The sequence below is a fragment of the Dipodomys merriami genome, unplaced genomic scaffold, assembly GCF_024711535.1.
Source record: "Dipodomys merriami isolate MVZ:Mamm:240054 unplaced genomic scaffold, mDipMer1.0.p SCAF_437, whole genome shotgun sequence".
Taxonomy (NCBI): Eukaryota; Metazoa; Chordata; class Mammalia; order Rodentia; family Heteromyidae; genus Dipodomys; species Dipodomys merriami.
The window spans coordinates 532,646-541,472 of record NW_027205999.1 but is presented as its reverse complement, the minus strand read 5'-3'; the positions used below and the strand labels follow the sequence as shown (position 1 = coordinate 541,472).

Genomic DNA, 8,827 nt, shown 5'->3' with positions numbered 1-8,827 from the left:
ATTACTGAAAATTAGGTGGCTATAGGTCGGTGGGATCATTTCTGGGTCTTCAGTCCTATTCCATTGGTCCTCAGGTCGGTTCTTGTGCCAGTACAAGCTGTTTGAATTTCTATGGTAGAGTAGAATTTGAGTAGAGTAGAGTTTGAGTAGAGGAGAGTTTTCTATGGTAGTTGAGTTTGAATTTTGGTATTGATCTTCCTCCAGCACTGCTCTTTCTACTCAGGATTTTTTTTTTGCTATTCGGGGTCTTTTATTCTTTTTTTATATTTTTATTTTTTTATTGTGAAAATACTGTACAGAGGGATTACCATTACATGGGCAAGATAGTGAGTACATTTCTTATCAAGCGTTGTAGCCTCCTCCTTTTTTTACCCTTCCTATCCCTTCCCAGCCTCCCCCGCCCCCCACCCAAACCTCCCCCCCCACCAAAGTTGTGAAGTTCGTTTTCGACATGAGAATGTGTACTTCTCATTGTTGCAACGGGTCCACCTGTATCCTTATTTAAATGACTTGTTTTTCCCCTTCCCCTCCACAAATTATACTGACATCGGGGTCTTTTATTGTTCCATATGAATTTTTGGATTGCCTGTTCTATTTCATTGGAGAATGAGGATGGAATATTCATAGGTATCTCATTTAATTTATACTTAGCCTTTGACAGTATTGTCATTTTCACGATGTTAATCCTCCCAATCCAGGAGCATGGGAGGTTTTTCCCTTTGCTTAGTTCTGCTTTAATTTCCTTTCTCAGGTTTTAAAGATTTTGTCATAGAGTTCCTGTGAAGGTGACTCTTTTGTTAAGTTCACTCCTAGTATTTTATTTTTTGTGGAACTATTACAAAAGGGGGTGCTTTCCTAATTTCAGCTGTGCTCTTCTCTTACTGCTGTAGCTAGGCATTCTAATACTAGTTTAAAGAGGAGTGGGGAGAGTGGACACCCTTGTCTCATTCCTGAATTTAGAGGAAATGGCTTTAACTTTTCACCATTAAGTATAATGCTGGCTGCAGGTTTGTCATATATAGCCTTTATTATATTGATGAATGTTCCATGGATTCCTAGTTTTCGAAAGCCTTCATCATAAAGGGGTGTTGGATCTTGTCAAATGTTTCTTTTTTTGCATCTATTGAGATAACTATGTTGTTCTCATCCTTGCTCTTGTTAATGTGATGAATTATATTGTTTTGCATATATTGAACCAGCTTTGCATCCCTGAAATGAATCCTGTTTGATAATGGTGTATGATTCTTTTCATGACTTGTTGAAGTCGATTGGCCAACATTTTGTTGAGAAGTTTTCTGTCAATAATCATCAAAAAATAGGTCTAAAATTCTCTTTTTTGATGAGTCCCTGCCTGGTTTGGGGATGAGGGTTATGCTGGTTTCATAAAAAGAGTGTGATAGTGAATTTTTGCTCTGCATTTCATTAAAGAGATGGAGAAGTATTGGTGTGAGTTTTGCTTTGAAGGCCTTGTAGAATTGAGCTGTAAATCCATCCAGTCCTGGACTTTTCTTGGGTGGGAGGTCTCTTATTGCTGCTCTATTTCGATGCTTCATATGGGTCTGTGGTTTTAAATCATCTTGGTTAAGTTTGGGCATGTCAATATTTGCTAGAAACTAGTCCGTATCTTTTAGATTCTCAAACTTATTAGTATAAAGGTTTGAGAAGTATCCCCTTATATATTATGAATCTTGGTTGTTTCTGTAGTTATATTTCCATTGTACTCTCTTGAGTTTGTTTATGTGGGTGTGTTCTCTTTTTTCCATTCCATAGGATTTGTTAAGGGTCTGTCAATTTAATTTTTTTGAAGAGCCATCTCTTTGTTTTGTTAATTCTTTCTATAGTTTTTTTTTTTTTGGACTCTAATTCATTTAATTCGGATTTAATTTTATTTGCTTCCATCTACTGGATTGGGGTTTGGCTTGTTGTTCTTTTTTTCAAAAAGCTTTAGTTGCCTCATTAAATTGTTGGTTTCAGATCTTTCCAATTTGATAATGTGCAAACTCAGAGCTATAAACTTGCCTGTGAGTACTGCCTTTGCTGTGTCCTAGAGGAGCTGGTAATTTGTGTGAACATTTTTGTTGAATATCATGAACATTTGATTTTCCTTTCTAATATCTTCCATGACCCACTGGTGGTTCAAAATTGTGTTGTTCAGCCTCTATGTGTTACAGTATTTACTTTGGTGGCTTTTGGTATTGAATTCTAACTTTTTTCCCTTCTGGTCTGAGAGAATGCAGGGTATAATTTCAATGTTTCTGAATTTAGACAGATTTTCTTTGTGGCCTAGAATATGGTCTAATTTGGAGAATGTTCCATGTGCTACTGAGAAAAAGGTGTAATCTGATGGGGCTGGGTCAAATATTCGGTAGATGTTGGTTAAGACTAGTTGATCTATGCAAATTTTAAGATCCGAAGTTTCTCTGGTGACTTTTTGCTGGGTGGATCTATTTAGTGGGGATAGTAGTGTATTAAAGTCCCCCACAATTAATGTCTTTGGATCTATGTGAGATTTGAGAGAAAGTAGCACTTCTTCTGGTGCTCCATTATTTGGTGAGTAGATGTTTTAAATCATAATATCCACCTGAAGGAGAGTTCCCTTAATTAGAATGCAGTGACCTTCTTTGTCAGTTCTCATTGATTTTAATTTAAAGTCTATTTTATCTGACATTAGTATAGTAACTCCCATCTCTTTATGGCGGCCATTTGCTTGATATATTTTATTCCAGCCTTTCACTTTCAGAATGTTCATTTTTGTGGGTAAGTTGTGTCTTTTGAAGAAAGCAGATAGAAGGATCTTGCTTTTTGATCCAACTGGACAATCTATGATGCTTAACTGGAGAGTTAAAACCATTAAAATTGTGAGTTAGGACTGAGAGGTGTTTGTCTGTCCCTGCCTTCTTATACATTTTTTGGGGGAGAAGCTGTGCCTTGGCTGTTCTTGTTGTGATTACGTACGTGTTTTGTACTATTTATAATATGTGTATATCATACATAATGTATGTAATACATACTATATCTATAAATATATATAAGATATATATATATGAGGAATTTTGCTGAGTGGCTTCATTCAAATGGAAAAACTGTTAGTGCATTTCATGTGTGCAGCAGCTTGATGAGAGCTGATTTCATTTTACAAATCTTTGAGAAGCCAAGGAACCTCCTCTATGCACACAGAATAATAAACAGTAGGGCCAGTTTTCAAGCCCAGAGGCTGGATCCTCAACTATTATACCACCTTGTCAACCAATGCCAATCTAAGCAAAGGAGTGGAAAGAAGGGTGCAGCTGTAAGGGATGCAGCTGGTGCTTAATGCAGGTATAAATCAAGGTGTAGACTAAATATGATGCCCTTTTCCACTGTGTTTCTCCTCCCACCAACTCCTACTTTTCAGGAATTAGGTAGTGATTCTTGCATTCAAACCTGCTCTGGAACTGGAGCAAGTGTCAGGCTTGACCACATGCCCAGGAAAAGAATAAAGACTGGACTTTTTTCCCACGCCGCCATCCCCACCCCCTTGCCCTCTGGCTATTACCTTTCATACAGGTAATTTCTGTATGAAAGGTAATTCCTGTATGGATAATTCTCAGCAGCAACGCTAGAGGGCAGTCAAGTTCCTTCTGGCAAACCACCAATGGGCATGTATAGCTTTGAAGCCTCTGCCTGGCAAAGAGGTTATGTTTTAGCTTCATGACAAAAATCAGCATGTTAACATTTTGAAGTGTTTGACATTGAGGAAGCACTTACTCCTGCTTAACCCGACGCTTCCCAAAATTATTTGAACACAACACACTCATTTTGTGATTCTTCCTGAATTGGACAGGATTATTCAGGACAGCCTAAGTGGAATGCCCTGAGGAACCCATACTTCCTGCTTCCAGGTGGTCATCCAATGGAATTCCTGGAATTCTGAAGCAGAGAAGCCTCCATTGTGTAATGGACAAACCCTACAGACCCAGCCCACCTCAAGAAAGCAGGTGATCTCCTTTGGTTGACCTTGTATCTAGTAACTGGCTCCAAGATGGGCCTCCCCTCCTTCCACCCCACTCTTCCTTTCTTTTTTTATATTTTAAAAGTGCCAAAATACACAGATTATCAATTCAGAACCCACCCATATCCTCCCATATCTAAAGAAGTTAAAATGCTCCATATTATATAAATGCTTCACAAGTAGTATTTTTATTGTTTAGGAAACCCTGAGAAAAAGAAATGCATGTACAGTTTCCTGACAGATCAAATCACTCTCTTAAATCATTGTGATCAAAAGTGAGTTGAATTCATGGATATAGAACGTGTACATGAAGGAGCTAAATGTTTTATCAGAATATTAACGTCAGATTTATTTTCTATGTATTTGAAACTTATAATGGGACTGTAAGCTGAGTACATCTGACAAATTATACACACCAGGAAAATAAACAGTCTCACAAGAACTACATGACACTGCAAGAGCTGACACCTGAGATTTGCAGAATCAAAGTCTGCAACTTAAATGGCAAGAAATCTTAAAGTTAATTAATTTTCAAAGGTGAGTCTTAAGGTGAGTTTTAGAAGAGAGATTGGAAATGCTTAGCTATGTCCGAGTTCAATATTGAAAGAAGCAAATTCAAAGAGGCACCACCTCTTTCTCATGAGTCATTCAAAAGAAAAGACATATTCAGTTTACAAAATGCAAAAAAAAATCTATTAAAATGGTATAGAATTGTTTGTAATGTCCAGCACACTTGACAATATAAAGAAAATTATTTTAATTCTATAAAGACAGGAGTTCTTATATTAAGCCTAGTGATAAACTCCTGAACTATTAAAGGACTATGCTAACTAAATCCAGAGACATTTAAAATGGGCATAATCATATTGCTATTTCTTTCATCAAGAGGAAAGTAAGTCATCTTGAAAACATATATGTGAATTTCTGAAAATTATTTTCCTTTCACATTTTTACACACTGCCAAATTTCCATAATGTGTGTGTGTGTGTGTGTGTGTGTGTACAGAGACTCGAATGCAAAAACACAAGGCCTAAGGTTATCTATTGACTTTTTCCCTCAAGATTGGCACTCTACCCACTTGAGCCACATCTCCACTTCTGGCTTTTTGCTGGTTAACTGTAGAAAAGATTCTCAGATTTTCCTTTCCAGGCTGACTGAATCTAAATCCTCTGATCATAGCCTCCTTCATAGTTAAGATTAAAGACATGAGCCACTCGTGCCTTGCCATAATCTTTTTATACACAGACACTGAGACATTCGAAATTGTTGAGTAAGAAACTTTACCACAAGGCACTACTTTTCTTGTAACTTTTAAAACTGCAAATGTATCTTGCTGGATTGATTTCTGTTTGAACCTGATATTTTTTACACATTTCACATTGCTTTTGTCAGGGTGAAATAGGAAATAGGCTTGATTAGATACATAAAAAAGTCTTAAAAATCTTATGATCTTTCCTGCCCACCCTGGCTTTGAACCATGATCCTCAGTTCTCAGCCTCCTGAGTAGCTAAGATTACAGGCATGAGCCACTAGCACCCAGCTGAAAATTACTGCTTTAAAAAATGGCAAAACTATTCTTGACAAATATCATGAACAAATGTGGCCCCATTGGGAAGAAGCCCCTTTGCCTCCAACCATTGTCCCATTCGTTGTAAGTGGATCCAACTACAGTATTGAAACCCACCTATGTAGACTAGACTGAAGTGCACAATAATTGCTGTTACTCTAATCAACCATTTTGGGATGCCACAGGCACTCTGCTCTGCCCAGTGCCTTTCTGTTCCCTTCACTCTATATCCTGGGTTTAGGCCCCAGGTCCAATCTTCTCAAAAAGTCATGGACTCTTGTTAAATTAGTCATTACAAGGGATTTCATGCTTTGCTGGCTTTATACTTCATGCCTGGAAAATACACCAATGGTGTATTTGTGGGTGGTCACCTGAATCAAAATTGGAGTACTGTTTCTGTGACAGGTAATAGCAAAATCAACAGTTACCAGAACTTTTCTGCACCCCTCTTCCGGTACCTGATGGAGAACCAAGGCTTCCTCTAACCATCTGGTACTCTTTGGTCTTCAAGATGCTTAAGCAGCCCTCCAGTGCTCCTCCTCTGCTTTCCCAATAGATGTAACAACCATTCTCAGGACTGGAAATGTCTAATGATGAGTATGCCACCAGCTACCCCAAGTGGTATATCCCAAAGCTAAAGGTTTTAAGTCTTGATGTAACTTATTTTCATGTATGGAAACAGAACAATGAAAATTGCTGAATTTTTTGGAAGACAAGGGAATTGAATCTCATGGAATGAGAGTTATATGAGACAGAGAGAGAGAGAGAGAGAGAGAGAGAGAGAGAGAGAGAGAGAGAGAGCTCGGCTAGATGAGGAAGCAAAGGCAAGAAAGGGCAAGGCTCTGATTTCAAAAACTGGTATTTGTGGGGGTGCAAAGAGCTATTTTTGGAGCTGCAAGAATTGTATGCATTGGGTATCATCTCAAATCCAATTCATAATTTAAAAGTTATATTTTATCCAGTATTATGAGCTGTTTTACCTTGTGGGATCAACTTGCAACAAGAAAGTGTGATCTATCATCTTCTATTTATTTGACTGTCTGCCTGGATGTCATCTACATATTTTGCAACCACTTAAACTAAGAACATGAACTCATGTTCTTTAGGATTTGTTTGCTTGCTCACAGCTGACACTCTTCCAACTGAATCAGGCCTCCATTCTGTACTTTGATTAGTTAACTACAGATGGAGTTTTGTGGACTTGTTTTTAGGAGTTTCTTCAAACCATGATTCTCCCGTTCTCATCCTTCTGAGGTAAGATTATAGGAATGGGACAATGGTGGAAAGCAAAGGGGCTTCTTTCTGATGAGGCCACAGTTGTTTACTTGTCAATAATATTTGCTATGTTTAAAAACCCCAGTAATTTCCAGCTGGATGCCAGTGGCTCATGCCTGTAATCCTAGCTACTCAGAAGGCTGAGAACTGAGGATCACGGTTCAAAGCCAGTCTGTGCAGGAAAGTCCGTGTGACTCTTATCTCCATTAAACCACCAGAAAACAGGTGCTGTGGCTCAAGGGACAGAATGCTAATTTTGAGCTGAAGAACTGAGGGACAATGTCAACCCAGAGTTCAAGCCCTATGACAAACAAACATTAATTTTCAAATGCAAGATTATAGTAATGGAGAACTAGTTTTGAAAAGAAAATTCAGGACAGCACCTTGGACCTCAGTTCAAACCTCAGGACATACAAACAGGGACACACAGGCATAACTTCAAAGTCATAAACACTATGCAACCCATCTCAGGACACAAGGCTCTTTTACATAGCTGCTGACTGTTCCTCTCATATACAAGCATCCAAAGAAATTATTTTCTTTTATTATACAGTCTTGGCGGTTTCTTTGAATAATCAATTCAAGGTTGGAAACCATACAACATAGAAGATAAAATAAACAGATGGATACACACCTATAATACTTTCATTCAGGTGTTGGTAGGAAGCCTGGAGGTATGACTCAACTGTGGCTGGCACAGCAAGACCTATGGCAGAACAACACTGAAACATCAAAAATGAATGAATGAATGAATGAATGAATACATTTATTGTCATAGTCTGAAACCTTATGGCCCTCACAATTGTCCTGATCATGATAAGCATCAAAGAAAGTGTTTTTCTTATGGCACACAATGAAACAAGTATATTGATAGCAAGGAGCCTAGCATGGCTGACCTGAGGCTGAGCAATCTGAAATAAGCCAGTACTCTTACCCCTGCAGGAACATTCTGGTGACAAACCAAACCAGTCATTGTTCAAAGTAGCTTGGCCTATAGCTTCTGTAAACACACTTACCTTGCTGGGCCATTTCCTTCACAGTCTGCAATTGCTGAGAAACTGTCACAAATCTCTAATTTTCTTAGGTTGTTCACTTCCCTGAACATGCCCTTTGCAGAATTACTTCTTCCTAGAAATTTATTCCATACCATTATCTCTCTCCCCATCTAAACTTGCTTACAAATACCATGTACAAGTCTACATTGGGTGATTAGACTTTAGAGGGGGATGCCTCTGTGTAAGAATATTTTACCTTCAATAGCTATATATACAACTACACATCCACATGTGTCTTTCCTCATGGCTATTTCTACTTCCTGTGCAAACCACATGTTTGGGACCAGCCTAGGCAGAAATGTTTGCAAGACCTCAGCTGAGAAATGAGCACATTTGGAGGAATTACTCAAGTGGAGGAACACTAGGAGCACAAGGCCCTGAGTTCTGTCTCCAATATCACACACACAAAAAGGCAGAGGTTTGTTTGTTTTTTTTTTTTTTAGAAAATCGAGGAAATACAGGCTTAAATGACAATATTAAAGAACTGCTATTAACTTAATAGAAAAGATGAAGAATAGTAAAGTTATAAAGAAAACGTCCTTATTTCTTGGAGACTTATACTGAAGTGTTAGGAGTGAATTCTTTAATTAAATTTAATTAAATTCTTTAATAGCAACAGTAAAGTGGATAAGAAAGAAAACAATAAAATTTGCACAATTTTTAAATGTGCCTGCTGATAGGTAAATATTCCTTATATAATTTTTCTCTACTTCTGCTAGGCTAAATTTTTTTTTTTATAATATGTATGTAAACATCTCTAAACATCCAGGAAAGCCAGAGAACACACCAAGAATATTCTTGGTGCAGAGGCACAACACCAAGAATGAGTCTCCACATCTGCAGAACTGGTGTCAAGAAGCAACCGATTGCACAGTGCCAGGGGCAGACACCTCAGCTGGAGCTGCCACCCACATCTGCCATGGTAGCCATCATTAGGAA

At 38.1% G+C, this 8,827-nt stretch overlaps 1 long non-coding RNA gene across 5 annotated transcripts in view; it reads right to left on the bottom strand.

Annotated features, from left to right (window-relative positions):
• Positions 1-1,841: 1,841 nt before the first annotated feature.
• Positions 1,842-8,827, bottom strand: part of LOC138807849 (uncharacterized) — a 46,536-nt gene continuing 39,550 nt past the window's right edge. For 3 of the 5 annotated variants that reach the window (XR_011366297.1, XR_011366295.1, XR_011366299.1), the window contains 2 exons: positions 7,468-7,555; positions 1,842-2,833 (listed from right to left, as the gene is read on the bottom strand). This is a non-coding gene — a long non-coding RNA (uncharacterized lncRNA). The remainder of the gene's footprint in view (positions 2,834-7,467; positions 7,556-8,827) is intronic. The other 2 variants (XR_011366296.1, XR_011366298.1) reach the window with 2 other exon arrangements.